This window comes from Felis catus, chromosome D4 (assembly GCF_018350175.1).
Source record: "Felis catus isolate Fca126 chromosome D4, F.catus_Fca126_mat1.0, whole genome shotgun sequence".
NCBI classification, from domain to species: domain Eukaryota; kingdom Metazoa; phylum Chordata; class Mammalia; order Carnivora; family Felidae; genus Felis; species Felis catus.
Window position 1 is genome coordinate 3,584,409 of NC_058380.1, and position 16,392 is coordinate 3,600,800.

The 16,392-nt window shown below is 45.5% G+C and overlaps 1 long non-coding RNA gene across 1 annotated transcript; it reads left to right on the forward strand.

Moving 5' to 3' along the window:
* The first annotated feature begins 8,370 nt into the window (after window positions 1–8,370).
* On the forward strand, window positions 8,371–15,470 carry LOC109493606. The gene is made up of 3 exons (XR_002147882.2): window positions 8,371–8,547; window positions 9,769–9,881; window positions 15,057–15,470. It is a non-coding gene; the product is annotated as an uncharacterized LOC109493606 (long non-coding RNA).
* The last annotated feature ends 922 nt before the right edge of the window (window positions 15,471–16,392 follow it).

Sequence of the window (16,392 nt, forward strand, 5' to 3'; positions counted from 1 at the left end):
AAGAAGTTAAATGAATATCAGACAGTCACTTGGTTATCCTGACGTCAACGTCGTTCTCTGCCACGCCATTACACTTACATATTCCTTCTCACCCAACTCTGCATTTTCCTTGTGTTCCTTTATTTGGTTGCTGTGGGAGCTCATTACAAAGGCTTTCAGTTTTCTGGACTTCGCATCGTCCTCTCCTCTTGAGTCAGGGCCAGCCCTTGACCAAGAAGGGGGTCGGAGTGACGCTCTGGGTCTCCTGAGGCTGGGCCATAAGGAATCTTCCAGCTTTCACCTGAGTCCCTTGACACCCGCTCTGGGCAAAGCTGACGCTCCGGTGTGAGGAAGTCCACGTCAGCGTGTGGAGCAGCTGTGTGGATGGGAAGAGGTGCCCGGCCACCCTCGGGCTGCTCCACTCCCAGCCAGGCGCAGGTGTACGGGGTGGGGGGGAATGGAGTCGTGTAAGGCCATCCCCTGAGGCTTCCGGTGACTCCAGTCTCAGCCACCACCTGATGGTAACCACGTGCGAGGGCCCCAGGTGAGCCCCGCTGAGCCTGGTTGGCCCACGAAACCTTGGGGGACAGCAGCCAGTTATGTACAGCCATGAAGGTTTGGGGTTTACCACATGGCCGTAGCTACTGGAAACACGGGGTCCTTCAGTCCCGAGGCGTCCATCATTCTCAAACCCTCCGACCGAATGGGAACGTTCCTTCAAGTCGAGTCAAGAACGTGAGCAGTCAGGCGATCTTTCCTTTGGAAGCCTCTGCTCCCTCCTCCGGCTTCACTGGCTTGGGCCCAATTCACACATGGAATCCTGGGCATTGTTTTGTTCTGATCCTGGGGTTTCTCCTTTCTGCTCTCCTACAGCGGATCCTGGTTCCTGGCCCGCGTCTTTATCTTTCTTTTTTCAGGAATACAACATCTTCTGTCTATCTTCCAAGTGTCAGTTACGGTTAACTTGGATTTTTCTTTTGCTCCCTGCCATCTCTCCCTTCTTGTTGAGTTTTCCATTTTGTCTTTTTCCTATTTGTCTTTGTTCCTATTTCTTTTTTTTTTTAACATATGCTTTGTTAGAGGTTCCCTTAACTCTGGTTACTCTTATGTATTGGTTTGTATTTAAAAGGAAAGCACTAGGGGGCGCCTGCGTGGCTCAGTCAGTTGAGTGTCCGACTTCAGCTCAGGAGGTCATGATCTCACAGTTCGTGAGTTCGAGCCCCGCATCAAGCTCTGTGCTGACGGCTCGGAGCCTGGAGCCTGCTTCGGATCCTGTGTCTCCCTCTCTCTCTGCCCCTTCCCCACTCATGCTCTGTCTCTCTCTGTCTCTCAAAAATGAATAAACATTAAAAAAAAAAAAGAGGAAGGCACTAAAATATTGATTGTTGACTTCGTGTGTGTTTATTGGTTTGCCAACTGACGAGCTCCAGGGCGCAGGGGTCACAGGGCAGGCCGGACGCTTTCAACTACAAGAGTTTGTGTTTGAGCTGCTAGATCACATTTCTGGGTGTGCCTGTGTCGGGACAGGGGATCAAAGTGGCAACAAGTCCGGCCACCAGCATCCTAGAAGTGAAGGGGACCGGAAGCTAAGGAAGATGATACGAAGCTTCCAACTAAAATTCTAAGAAGAAAATGGTAGTAAGAAGCATTCTGATTCCACAGATGTGAAAATGTACATGTTAGTGTTGACAGAAGACAGAAATTTCCATCTTCGGTGCCTGGCTTGTCTATAGCCTCAGAAGTTCTGTGACCAGGACTCCTCCAGCTCGGTTCCTTTTGAGGATAAACAGCTCTTTTCAACCAATCATCGTGTGTTTCACCACTCTTCTCAGCTTCTCTTTTGGACATAGTGGGGACCCTGATTCCTGAGCTCTTCCGGGTATGGCTTGCTCCTGAGGGTTCCACGTGCGGGCTGTGGTATCAGCCTTCCCCCTCCTCTGCCCACTCTCTGTCTCCTAAAGTCTTCTAGTTTTCCACCAAATTCTCCCCTGTTCTCTGTGTCCTCACAGTTTTATGTTCTTGTATCCATTACGATCATTTCAGAGGGTTTCTCGGGAACAGAGATATAAGGTGCATCAAACACCTTCCTTAGGCCAGAAGATTCAGCCGGATTTAAAGCAATTCATGCTTATAAAATTACCAAGAGCAAAGTCCAAAGACCAATTAAAAACTAAGGTCATGTTAACTCACATGTGAACTCATTTCACAAAACTGATTTCCCCTGATATGTAAAGAACTTCTGCAAATAAATACAAATGAAACTATTGGATTTTAAATGTAAGAAAAGATAGTCTAATTCATAGTGAGAAGAATGCGACGATCTTAGCTGGTTTGGAAGGACAGAGAAGTTATATCACACACTGGGTTGATGATGCATGGACAAGAGGTGTTGTCTAGCCTTCCTCAAGAGGGGAAGGCTGGAATGGAGTCTAGGGAAAGCAATTAGGAAAAGATGGTCGAGCTCAACATATACACATCCTTTGACTCAACATTTCCCTTTTGAGGAAACCATCCTACGTCTCTAATTGAATATGTGTCACATAATTGAGACTTGAAATTAACATTAGCAAAAAATTGGAGACACCACCACGGAACTGGCTTAGTAGACAATACTATATCCATACAGTAGAATATTAAGCCAGCCTCAAAATGAGAAATCTGTTTATTGAATCGATATGGGAGATATTCAGGCCATATTTCTAAGAGAGAACAGGGAGGTACCAAACTGAGTATATTGTGTTCCTGTTTGTGTATAAAAGAAAAAAGAAACTCACAAGAAACGAGAAAGGACTGCTTGGCCGTTCTTGGCACCCAAAGGTTCAGATTTCCAGGATTCATTCTTCTCCCACACCTGACATAATGCCATAAGGACGTGGCAAGGAAAAGGTTGGCTTTGTTGGGATGACGTCTTTCTCAATTCTTTGGCGGGCCGGAGAAGGAAAGGGGTCCTGGCTAACACAGTGACATACTCCTGTACTTGGAAGGAGAGTGAGCCATGGAGGCTGACCGACTTAGTGACAATAGTCCGGTGCAGATAAAAACTATTAAGACACTCTTCAGATATAATGGCAGAGTTTTTAGAAACGTAGTGGTTAATCCTTAAATGAAAATGAAAAAAAAATAACACTTGGAAAATAATTACTTTGATGAATCAGCAAAGTGGTATGATTTCCCCCTATGATCAATACACACTGATACGGAGTCAAAGTTGGGTGGGGCATCCTGGACCCTGGAAGGTCTCCCGCCTACTGGGCTGGGTCAAGGGACCATTAAATTAAACTTCCCAGCAGAGGGGAGGGAGATTCCAGTTCCAGGCTTTGTTCCCGGTTCCCTGACAGCAAACTTCAGGACGGGGCTGTGGACTCGCAGAGACACGTTTAACTTTGCCAAGTCAGACAACAAATGTACTGAGAACCTTGTGTGCTCTGCCCTGGACCGTGGACCAGATGACATTGGCCATGAAACTACCCACACAGAGCTTCTTTCCACCTGACCCTGGGATTTTAGGAAAAGGAAAAATGATACCATGATTAAAAAATGTCTAGTCTCATGACCCGGATGTACTTTCATTATGTTATTCTTAGACCGTCGATATCTTTCTTAAAAAAAAAAAAAATTAGCGTTAAAATTATTTTTCCTCTGTGTGAAAAAGGCAAAAATTTAGCTGAGAAGAAGTCCAGATTTCTCGACCTAACATTATACACGTCCTGGATTTCAAGTTCTGCTTGGAAGGTGCACATACTTTACAAGAGTCCTCCAGGCTCCCAAAGCAACCTGACCTGCCCAGGTCTATGCAGCGTGTGTGAGCGGAGATCCGACCTGAAGTGCCAGCCGGCGGGTTGCTCTCTTAAAGGCTCACCTGGACGTTCCAGATGGCTGATAAATCACACAGGGGTGGGTTAACTTGAAAGGTTCAATCTTGGCTAATTGCCTGTAAGACTTTCTTTCACAGAGAAATGCTTTCAAAGGGGAAGGGAAGAGTCTAAAATCTGATCCTAAGAGGGAAATCATAAAAACAGACAGGTTTTTATAGGACTGTCCCTATTGGAGCCCAAACGTTGACCGCTTCTGCAAAATGAATGGTTTTCCTTGCTATTTTCTTCCCAGCTAATGGATATGAGGATCCCCTTAGAAACGTGTCCTACACAGACCTTGAGAGGCTTGCGTCTCTTATGACGTAGAATGTAGAATGAAGACACGTCGGTGCGCCCTCATCTATACTTGGGGGATTCAGCGTGGCCATGGGGCTGGCTTCCAGAGTCCCTGGCTCCACGGGGAGGGGGCGGCACGCAAAGGTGGGTTGGTGGCATTTTCTTGCCTTTTCTATGTAACTCTTTTAAACACGTACTCTTAAGGGAAGCTTGCAAAGATGGTCGTTAAGTTCCTAGAAGAAATGTGATAGTATTTACACATACCATGGTTGAGTTTTATCAACAAGAACGTTTGCCTGGAGGCGAATTCCTCGGCCCAGTGGACACCAATCCGACTGTTTCTAGGACGCAAGGATGTTGATGCAGTCGGCAGCCTGGGCTGTTATTTCTCTCTGGAATCCTCGACAAGCCAAAGAAAGTGAACAGAGCCCGCATTCAACATCATCAGACCGAGATCCTGCGAACCCAGGTGCATACTCTACCCGGTTCATGACTTCGGGTTTGCAGTGCCTCTTATCCCACGTTGGCTGGATGTAGCAGGGCTGGCTGGCTGGACAGCAAGGAAGACCAAGTGAAATACGCCACGGATGTAAAATCACTTCATTACGTACATCACCTCTTTCTAATTTATTTTCCTGTCACCTGTCCTTGTTGGCCAGACGCTCCAAGCTAATGCTATTTCTATGAAAGCTAAGGCTTCATTAGAACACCTCTTTTTGGATGATCAGAATAGGGCTTTCCCCCCAAGCACTGAGGCTCACCTCCCCCAGGAAGCCTTGGAGTGGCTATGTCTGCATCTGGAGGTGGCAGTGTTTCCAAACTCCGAGCCCCCATGTAGGACGCAATGACTGCATGGCTTATCGTGAACGCCCAACGTCTAGTCCAGTTACATAGCACCAAAGAGAGTTCTAACACCCAGTGACTGAGGATAGTGCATCAACACTCTTTCTGCCTCAAATGCTCTTAGGCATTGTTATGTGATTGTGTACAGTATTCTGTCCTTGGCAACTTCGGCCAACATTTCCTTTGTTAATCCTCTCGGCTCCCAGACGTAGCTCTGCACCCAACACTTGTTCTTACAAACTGTTCCTTCTGGGCTATTTCCCCTTTTCTAGTACATAAACCTTTTCACAAGTTGAACATGATTGTTAAGAAAACAATATGCTCGAGGAGTTATTTAATACAATATTTGATTTTAGCCAAACTCACTGATGAGAAGTACGCTTGAAATCCCCATTATAAATAATGATTATCTAAGTTGGTGAGATTGTGTTCCTGTAATTACTAAATGGAAGGTGCTTATCATAGACTAGAAAATAGTCTTGCTCAGGAAGAGGGAAACCAAATTACATTACGGTGAATGCTCCCAGAGTGCTGGGGACAGTTCCAGCTACATCATTTCCTGTTCTGAGTAAGTATTGTCTGGACCAGGGTGCAGCTGGAAGGTGGCCCAAGCCCAAAGACAGATGACCATAGTGTAATTTCCACGACATACAGAACCTGGTAAAACAAAACAAAACGAAACAAAACGGACACAACAAACCAGTAGAAGCGTAAATAAGGTAGGTGCCCAGACATTGAAAACAAAGACAAAACTGCTCAATCAACACACGGATAAAGACTTGACCATACTCATGGTCAATGAAACAGAAATGAAATCCATCATGAGACATCATCTTTCATTTACAAATTTGGCCAAGACTTAAAGGTACGCTAACTCTTAGGGCTGATGGAGTTTAAGTGAAACGTGTGATCTGTGGTGGGTGGAAAATAACACAACCATTACGTAGCACAATTTGACAGAATGCGTACAACTGGACGTGGACGTACTTGAGTTCAGCAGTTCCATTTATAATCGTGTGACTCACTCAATGCCAGTGTGCAAGATTGCGTACACACTGTTCACAGGAATAAAATAATGGAAACAAACTATCAGTGTATCGCTAAAGGGTTATTAAATTTGTGATGGGGAGCATCCCCTATAGAATCTGCTCTCAATCTCACTGCAAAACACATCAGGGGCCTGGCCACTGCCGGTCCCCTCTACCACCATCTCGATACCCAAGTCTGGTCCACAGGATGGCTCACCCAGTTGGCCTTCCTGGTTCTACTTTTGTGAACTTGAACTATATCACCTGACCCCAAAACAACAATCCACACTTACTGGGATGAAAAAGTGTAGGTTCACTGTGGAGAGTCAGTTCTAGACCTTCTTCTACAAAGCTTCTACCTTCTTCCCTCCCGTCTCTTCCCCTCTCGGGATCTTAAAGGGCACACAAAGAGTCTATTACACAAAACACGTACAATATTAATTCCGCACTGAGTTGTTTTTTATGCTATTTTTAAAGAGGGTGAAGTCAATTGTATGCTGCCATGGATACTTCTATAGGAAAAAATAAGACTGTAAACCATGAGTGTGACTTGAGTCCTATTTTTGGAAAAACTTACCTTAAAGTCCAAGTCCTGAAACATGGAGCTGGGGTCGGGGAGAAGGACATCCGCTGCCGTTGGTTTCCTGGGGTTGGTTTGGGACTTTTCTGGTTGTGTAAAGATGGGCATCCGTCGCAGGTGAGGCCAGATGGGAGAAGCAGCCCCAGCTGGGGTTGCCGTGGTCCCAGAGCAGCCATGAACTCTGGTCTGCCTTGCTTTGGCCACCGGTTCATTCTCCGGCACAGTTGTGTGCCATGTGCACAGAGCGTGTTCTGTTGGTGATGGAGTTGGGTGCAGAGGGGCCCGGTTCAGGGACACTCCCAGGAATATGGCCACTCCTGTGTGGAGACCCTACGCCACAGATAACTTCTCTGATTATCTATACACGCAAGGAGGATCTGGCATCTCTTCTGTGTGTGTATTTGTTGACTTATTTTATTCTGACTTAGTGAACTCAGCTATTATTTAACATAAAACAGTTGGGGGTTGTAAAAGTATATGGTGTGCTCATCTTCCATGAACCAAACGCTACTAAAAAAATAAACTTCCGTTTTCTCATGTGCGTAAAAGCAATCTGGCTCCAGGCCTCTCCTCCATCTGTCCTGCTCTCATCCGCCACCCACCCTGCACTTTGTACAGCGGTCACGTGGGCCTCGTGGGTCACTCCCCGCCAGCCCTACCAGGCCACATGCAGAGTGCCTCATGCTCTTCACGTTTGGACGCTGAGAAAGACCCAGCCCACCCTGCTCCCTCGTGGATCCCCCCTCACTACCTTTGGCAGAAAGGAGCTCTCCTTGTACGGTCTTATCCAAACGGACTTTATGTTAACCAACAGGCCTGCCTCTTGCAATATGGGATGCGTGTTCTCTGTGCTCTTCGAGAGTCTGGAGAAATGTATTTTGTTCAACATACTCACCGTGCATGGCACCTAACCCAATGCCTGGCACGTAGCTCTTGTGGCACGAGGGTGTTGGGGACACGGACCCGACAGTGTCAGGAGGACCTTTATCAATACATCATCTAGACACACGAGAAAATGGATGTGGATGACAGCTGGCGGCCAGAGGAGCCCTCACCTTGGCCAGTAGCCAGAAACCAAACGGACACCCCTGTGGGACTGCTGAGGCGCGTGCAGCACAAGGTCAACAGCCAATTGGATATCAAGCCAAGAGCGGCACCTAAGCGTGGCTCAGGTGTTTGCAGACTCAAGGGTGGCTGGAGACCGCCTCTCCTGCAGGCCCCTGGAGGGTCTGCTTGGGGCAGGTCAGGATAGAATCCTGGGAATTTGCACGCGAATGAGTTTCTCGGTTGATTCTGCCGCCAGTCAAAGCTGAAACACATCCTGAGAGACTCGGCAACTCTTGGTGGCCTTGAAGGCCGCCGTTCTTTGCACTTGGGAGGTCTGCTGCCCGGCTTGGGGCCTCTGCCCGGGACCAGCTCAGCTCTCTGCGGTGAGCGATCACAGGCGGCCTCCGTGAGCGTCCCTCTCACCCCAGGTAAGCGGGCTCAGCCTCCCCCGGCCCAAAGGCCACCTACAGGCCATCGGCACATAGGTCATCCAGGAGAGAAGGGGCTGAACCATGTCTGTCTTTTCCCTCTGTTTTCCGCCTCCTGGCAAGTAGGCCCTGCCTCCCGAGTCCTGACTTAGTCATGTTGAGACCTGGTCTGCTTCTGTATCTAGATCCACGGTGTCCTCCAGTCCTAACACGCCTCCCCAGACACCCAGAAATAGGACTCATAGACTTGCCCTCAGAACCAGCCCCCGCCCGCCCCACGTAGTCGCAGCCTCCAACAGCGCAAGTGGCTGGTGAGCCTCAGTCAACAGCCCCCTCCAGCCTCGCAGCCACCGCACAGGCCTGCTTTGCACTTGGATTGTCCCGACCGTGTTCCTGGAACTTGGGGGTAGCAAAAGAGATATGCAAACAAACCGGAATGGAATGGCACTCGCTCAACCTCTGGGGAAATCCGCACTCCATAAATGACCAAGGTATTGTCCCAACAAGGGGGAGACACTGGCCACGGTCTTGTGGGACGCTCCTTAGCGGAAACCGAGTTGGCGGAAAGACCTAAAAGCAAATGCATGCCCCCCCACCCCCGCCCTCCCGGGGACAAAGTGCTATAACCAGACATCCGCAGAGAGGGGCTGAGAAATGTCTGCGTTACTCAGCGCTTGGTTTCATCTAATGAACGGGCAAAGAGTAGCAGGATTCCAAGGGGAGGACGGGCAGGGAGAGGAGTAGTTTTGTTGATACTTATCTATTTGTTTTTCCGGTAGAGCGAACTGTGTTTTGTTTCTCTTTCGGTACCTGTATACTTTTCCTCAAAGTGTAAAATAACACGGCTGTGCCGCAGGCAGCGTAGACACGGGGGTGCCCCGGAGCTCAGCGCATCCGCAGCCATCCCAGGAAGCTCCTGGGGAACCACCCAGCGAGCCCCTTCTTGTGTCACCTGCCGGTTAAACGAGCCAAGAGGCGCACGCGGCAAAGGAGTTGGTGTATGATGGCGAGCCGCGTTCGTTAACCAAGGCGCACCCGGAGACAGACCAATATCCAGTCTATTCAGCTTACGTTATCCATAAAATAGCGCATTCCCACAATCCGGGATTGGCCATGCAAATCCACCTCCAGACCAATCTCTCCCGTGCCCTCTGAACAGTTGAACGGATTTCAGTGGCCCACACCAGACAGGAAATGGCTACGGTTTCCTGTTTGGCTCAGGGTAGGGCCAACATCTGCTTCCTCCTGTTTCCAGGCACCTGCCTCGATCATCCTTTTATTAAAATGCTTTCGTGTCTAACTAATTCTCCTCTGTTTACTGTCCCCTTTCTTCTATCGCGACTGGTGGGCATGCAGATGGGCCATCTAGCGCCACCTGCCAGGTGATCGCGACGCACGATTCGTAAAGGGATGCTTGATCACGTCCAAGGGCTAACTGGCAGGGAGAGCTGCTGGAAATCACAGGAGAAGGGAATCATTGATTGTGCTGTAATCTTCCTGGAATTGGAGGCAGGAGCTTTAAGTCGCCCAGAAATGGAGGAGCTGTCTTTTGTGTGACACCTCTGGGCTCGTACGAGCTCCACTCTGCGCGGACGTGCGGATGCTGAAGTAGGAGTGAGGCTGCAGGGAGGCCCTCGCCATCTCTTTATCAAAGCTGATTTACATGATACAAATTGTCCTGCACTTTTGGTTCGTCTTCTACTATTTTCTAGAGGGCCCGGTACAGAAATGCTACATCCGTGTTCCACGGAAACCCACTTCATTGTTCATCACTTCATTTTGATTTTGTGACGACACCGGCAAAAGTTGTGTGTTTACGCTCTTGGTGAGTAAAGCGGAATGAGTGTGGATAGAAAGCTTTTTATGGTAAATTACGTGGAATAATTTTTTTAAAAGCATTTTAAAAGGGAAATGTTTATTTACATAAGAAACAGGAGTTCGTTAATTCAAAGGCTCCCTTCCTTTGACTCCCTTTTGCCCAAGACACCCCCCAACTCAAGCGCCCTCTTTTGAGGGGTGCCTGGGTGGCTCAGTCGGTTGGGCGTCTGACTTTAGCTCGGGTCATGATCTCACGAATTGTGAGTTCAGGCCCCACATCGGGCTCTGTGCTGACAGCTCGGAGCGGATCCTGCTTCAGAATCTGTGTCTCCCTCTTTCTCTGCCCCTCCCCGCTCTCTCTCTTTCTCTCTCTCTCTCTCAAAACAGACATTAAATTTTTTTTCGAATACAGAATATTCTCTATTTATGAAAGGAATGAGCCATAAAGCATTCCTGTTGATCTGTTATGCCCTCCAAGAATTTTAGGAGTGTGCTGTGAGGACGGAATAATCAGACAGTGGAGTTCTGGTAAAAAGAGCTCCTCTTTTTTTTTTTTTTTTTTTTTTTTAAGAGACGTGTGTTTTTTTTGTTAGGAGCTTAGAATTTAAACTACTACGGGTTATTAGCTGCTTCTACATTTACAAGCTGAAATGCACACACACTGAACATCTGTGAATAATTCGGTACTGCTATAAACCTGCAAAAAAAAAAAAAACAAGCGTTGTCTCGTTACATCAATTTCGGATATTTGCTGCAATCAATGTTTTTATTAACTTCTCATGCTTAAAAGTCATTGATTTCTCTTGAAGGAGTTTCGGGCATCATTAAAATTAGGGAGAGTTCATTTTACAAAGTGAATTTGCAAAGAGCCCCGTGTAGAACGCCCAAAGCCAGTTCCGGGCACAGATTTTGTCACCTTTGGTGTGTTTACCCGTGTTCTCTTGTTTCAGAAGGAGGAAAACTTCCCATTGGTTCCCTGCACCTCGTGCTCACCAAACAGGAAGTTTCACTTCCTAATTCCAGCCTACCCATGGGGGTTGGGGTGCAGAAAGAGCATTTTCATTTTTAGGACCTCACAAGTTACATTTTCTAATTCATTTAACAGCTACGTTGGCATACAACCGGCACACAATAAAGTGTGCATATTTGAAGAGTATAATTTGATTAGCTTTGACATATGTATGCGCCTGTGAAAACAGTAGCACGATCCAAATAATGAAGATACCGGTCATGAAAAATTCCCTGCTGCTTCTTCCTAATCCCTCCATCCTGTGACCCGCCCCCCCCCCCCCCCAGCCCCGGGGGCCACCAATTGCCTGTTTTGTCACTACACCTCATTGTGCATTCACTGAGATTTTATGCACACAGAGCCACGTGCTGTGTATTATTGTTTTGCCTGACTGCCTTCTCTCTGCGTATTTGAGATTCATTTATGTTGATTGGGAATGTTAGCCCTCTGAATTTGTTCTTTTTCAAAATTGTTCTGGTGATTCTCTGCCTTTTCCCTTTTTATGGATTTTAGAACCAAGTGGTCAATTTCTATGGAAAGCTCACTAGGATTTTGGTAGGGATTGTGTTGCATACAGGGTTACAATTAGAGGAATGAGCATGTGGACAATACTGGCTCTTTTTGCCTATGGACATGTGTATCTCCCATTCATTCGTGTCATCTTCTTTTTAATGTTTATTTATTTATTGAGAGAGAGAGAGAGAGAGAGAGAGAGGGAGTGAGAGAGAGAGAGAATGAGTGGGGGAGAGGCAGAGAGAGATAGAATCCCAAGCAGGTTCCCTGCCGTCAGTGCAGGGCTTGACCTCGTGAAGTGTGCGATCATGAGCTGAGCCAAAATCAAGAGTCCGATGCTTAACTGACCGAGCTGCCCAGGCACCTGGCATTTTACTTTTTTATGCTTCTCTAAGTGGTATTGCCTTTTTTTAAAATTCAGTTTCCATTTGTTATAGTTACAGAGATGACATTTTTTCTGTATATTGATCCGCTATCCTACAACCTTGCTAAAGAAAATTGTCAGTTCGAGAAGCTTCCTTGTTGATTCCATCAGGTTGTCTACGTGGATGTCAATGATCACACCATCCTTATTTGTAATAACTAAAAGTTGAAGTAATCCAGACGTCTTTCAGTGGGGGAGAGGTGAACCTGTGACACATGCATGTCATGGGATATTAGACAGCAATCAGAAGGGAGGAACCGTTGACAGAAGCAACACCCTGGGTGAATCCCCCCAGTGAATTATACTGAGCGGAAAAAGCCAATCCCAAAAGGCTACGTACTGTGTGATTCCGAAATGAGAAAATATATAACGTTCTGAAATGAAAAAGATACAGAAATGGAGAACAGATTAGTGTCTGCCAAAGACTGAGAGGGTGGGGGGTGAGGGGGTAAGAGGCAAGTGGATGTGAATGGAAAAATGCAACGCAGAGAATCCCGGTGGCGATGGAAACATTCTGTATGTTGACTGTATCAGTGCCAGTAATCTGGTTTGGTAGTATTGGACTATAGTTTTGGAAGATTTTGCCATAATGTGCTGTATAAACGGTGTTTATTTCTGGACTCTCTTCTGTTCTGTTCGTCTCTAGGTCTTTCTCTATGCCATGATTTATCACTATTCTGATTATTACAATTTGGTAGTATGTTCAGAAATCAAGAACGTGAGGCCTCCCACTTGGCTCTTCTTTTCCAAGACTATTTGCCTATTCGGGATCCTTTGCGAGTCTTTATACATTGTAGGGTGTTTGTTTTTATCTCAACTTTGCTGAATCTGTTTGTTAGCCCTTACAGATATTTTTAGTAAACTTCAGAGTTCTCCATAGATGAGACAGTGTCATCGCTGAACAGAGATAATTTGGCTTTTTAATTTTCAATCTGGGTGCTTTTTATTTCTTTTTCTTGACTAATTGCTGTGGCTAGGACCTCCAATACTGTCTTGAATAGAAGTGGTAAGAGGGAGTATCCTTGACTTATACCCGATCTTAGAGGAAAAGCTCTCAGGCCTTCACCACTAGAGCAAGTTGTTAGCTGTGAGCCTTTCATATATGACTTTTTTTATTTTAACGTCGTGATTGTTTCTTTCTATCCTAGCTTTGAGTGAGTTTTTTTTTTTTTTTTGATGAAAGAATGTTGAGATTTTTTCCAGTGCTTTTTCCCGCATCAGTTGAGATGATCCTATAGTTTTTTTATAATGTTTATTTATTTTTGAGAGAGAGAAAGACAGAGCGTGAGCAGGGAGGGGCAGAGAGAGAGGGAGACAGAATCCGAATTATATATGCATAGATAATTCCCTGTTCTCAAAATCCTATAATCTCTTCCTCCACCTGGTGTCTATCTTTGGTACTGCAGTTTCTCTGGTTCAGCTTGGGGCTTACCTTCATTCTCCAAGGACCCCAACCTGGCATCTCAATGATACCTCTGTTCCCTTCAGCACAGCAAGTCCAGCGAGGTGGCAACCAGTTCCTGTGTCAGGGCCCAAATATCCCAAACACGGATGGGTATTCCATTGTATTTTCATCCTGAGAGAAAGCCGGGTGTTTAGAGCTTTCTCCCAACTGCGCTTCGTTATTCTGGAAAGTAGAAGAGACCGGGGTGGGCAAAGGAATGGACGCTCTCACTTACTTCTTCGCTATGTGCTCACCTGGAGCGCTTTCACCGCTTGTGCGGCGTCTGAAGCTCTCACAAACATCGTGTCGTCCCTACGTTGGTTTCGAGTCACTATCCTAACAGGACAATGAGGGCCTGGGACTTGCTGTTCTGCCATCTTGAAGACGTCAACCTACACTGTTGTATTTTTTGAATGTTTGTATCACTTTGTATTTATTCTGATCACTCACGATGAGACTTAGTTTTGTTATCTTATTTTATAAATTCTGACAGGTTGGTTTTTTCTTTTTTAAATTGCACGGCATAGATTTCATTTTCTACGCTTAGGAAAGCTATATATTCTATTTGTATTTTTCTGATAGTGTCTCTAACTTAGATGCATTTTTTCCCCCAGTAACTTCAAAAGCTTATAAATATCTAGAGTTTCACCCTGAATGAAAAGATTACTTCATTATGCTCATAACTCTTTCTTCTCCTTACTACTCACCAGACTACTATTATGCTATTTTTTTTTAATTTTAGTTCTGGGTGTATTTTTTATTTTAAGGTGACCATCCTGCTTAGAAGTCATCTACAAACTTGTTTGATTATAAACACCTATCAATTAAAAACTCACAGTCATTAATTTATAAAATATATATTAATGTTTCTTATACATACAATAGCTGGAAATAAACCGTTCACAAAATAGTAGAAGTAAAAATCAGGTTATAGCTATAGATGATGAAATGTTTTTCTTTCTAAATTCAGTGGTTTCTTGGGCCGCCTGGGTGGCTCAGTCGGTTAAGGAACTGACTTCGGCTCAGGTCATGATCTCGCGGTTCGTGAGTTCGAGCCCCGCATCGGGCTCTGTGCGAACAGCTCAGAGCCTGGAGCCTGCTTCGGATTCTGTGTCTCCCTCTTTCTCTGGCCCTCCCCCGCCAAAGAAAATAAATAAACATTAAACATTTTTTTTAATTCAATGGTTTCTTTCCTGCCACCCCAAGATGTACAGGGTCCATTTTGGAAAGTTCAGCAAACTTCCCCAGGTTATTCACAGATCACTTTCTTAATTATATGATTCATATCTCATTGCTTCTTTGAAAATGCATTCATCAGTTTCCTGGAATATTTGGTTTTTAAAAAAAGTTTATTTATTTATTTTTGAAAGCAGGTGAGCACAAGTAGGGTTGGGGCAGAGCGAGAGGGAGACACAGAATCCGAAGCAGGCTCCAGGCACTGAGCTGTCAGCACAGAGCCCAACGGCTGGGCTCGAACCCACGAACCCTGAGATCAGGACCTGAGCCGAATTCGGACCCTTACCTGACTGAGCCCCCCAGGCGCCCCTTTTAAGAAGGTTTTCAATGACAGTTTCAACTGTAGGTTCCCACACCTTTTAGTCTGCATGACTGAAAATGTTTTATTCTACGTCCAAATTTAGCCGGTAGCTTCACTAGATAATAAACTATGTGTTTCAGGTTCTTTTATTTAGAAAGAAATGGACTCTGTTTGCTTTTTGCATGTCATATTGCTGCTGAGAAGTTTGATGTCAACCTGAATTTTTATTTTCTTTTTTCTTTTTCCGTGTCTCAGGAGGCTTTCCGAACAGGATGTTTCTCAGTGAAAAAGTCATGCATCGGGGGCAAGTCTGACATCAGGCGTTTCTTTCACGGATCGTGCCTTTGGCGTTGGATCTCAGGCACTCTTTGACTTGTTCTAGATCCTGAAGGTTTTCTTCCATATTTTCTCTAAAATTTTATAGCTTCATATTTTACATTTCAGTCCGTGGTCCATTTGCAGGGTTTTTCTTTTTTGTTATTTTGTCGTCTTGTTTTGTTTTGTTTTGTTTTTGTATAAAATGTGAGAATAAAGTTGAGTTTCTTTTTTCTTTTCTTTCTTTTTTTTGCCTATACGATGTCTAAGTACTGCAGCACCATTTGCTGAAAGGTTCTTTCCCCCAAATTGTTTTTGCACCGTTTTCAAAACTCACGTAGCGGGGCACCCGGGTGGCTCGGTCATTTAAGCGTCTGACTTTGGCTCAGGTCACGATCCCTCGATTCATGGGTTTGAGCCTCGCCTCGAGGCCAATGCTGTCAGTGTAGAGCTGGCTTCAGATCCTCTGTCTCTCTCTCTCTCTCTCTCTCTGCCCCTCCCCCATTTACTCTTTCTCAAAAATACATGAAAATTAAAAAACAAACAAACACAAAACAAAAATCACAGGGGCATATTTGTGTGAGTGCATTTACAGACTCTCTACGACATTCTATTGAACTCTGTGTCTTTGTTCACCTACACCACACCACCTCAATGCCTATAGCAACGTTACACATCTTGAAACTGCATAGACTGATTCATCCCAGTCTATGCAGAAGAATTCCTGTATTCTTCTTTTTCAAAATTCTTTTAGCTATTTTAGTTCCTTTAACCATTAACAACATTCCTTTAGCTATTCTAGTCTCCGTACAAATTTTGGAATAGTATTGCCTGTGTCTGCAAAGAAGCCTTGCTGAGATTTTCAGAAGCGTTGCATGAAACTCGTGTATCAGTTTGGGGGAGAATTAGCACCTTTACTGTGTCGTACGTTCCAAAATAGAAGCATGTTCTGTGTCCCCCTTTATCTAGATCTTCTCGATTTCTGTAATCAGCAGTGTGTTTTCTTGTTTAGATTTCTTTTGTTTAAAAAAGTTTTTAGCTTTATAACTGATTACTTTTATTGTTTAATGATGGCAATTAGTTTGTGTTTCTTTTTAAAACTTTTTTAAAAATTTTATTGTAAAAAGAGGGGGAGGGGGGGCTGGGGAGAGGGGTGAGGGTTAAAGAAAGAGAATCTCAAGCAGGCCCCACATTCAGTGCAGAGCCGGACAAGGGACTCGATCCCACCACCTGGGGTCATGACCTGAGCTGAAATCAAGAGTCGGACGCTCAACTG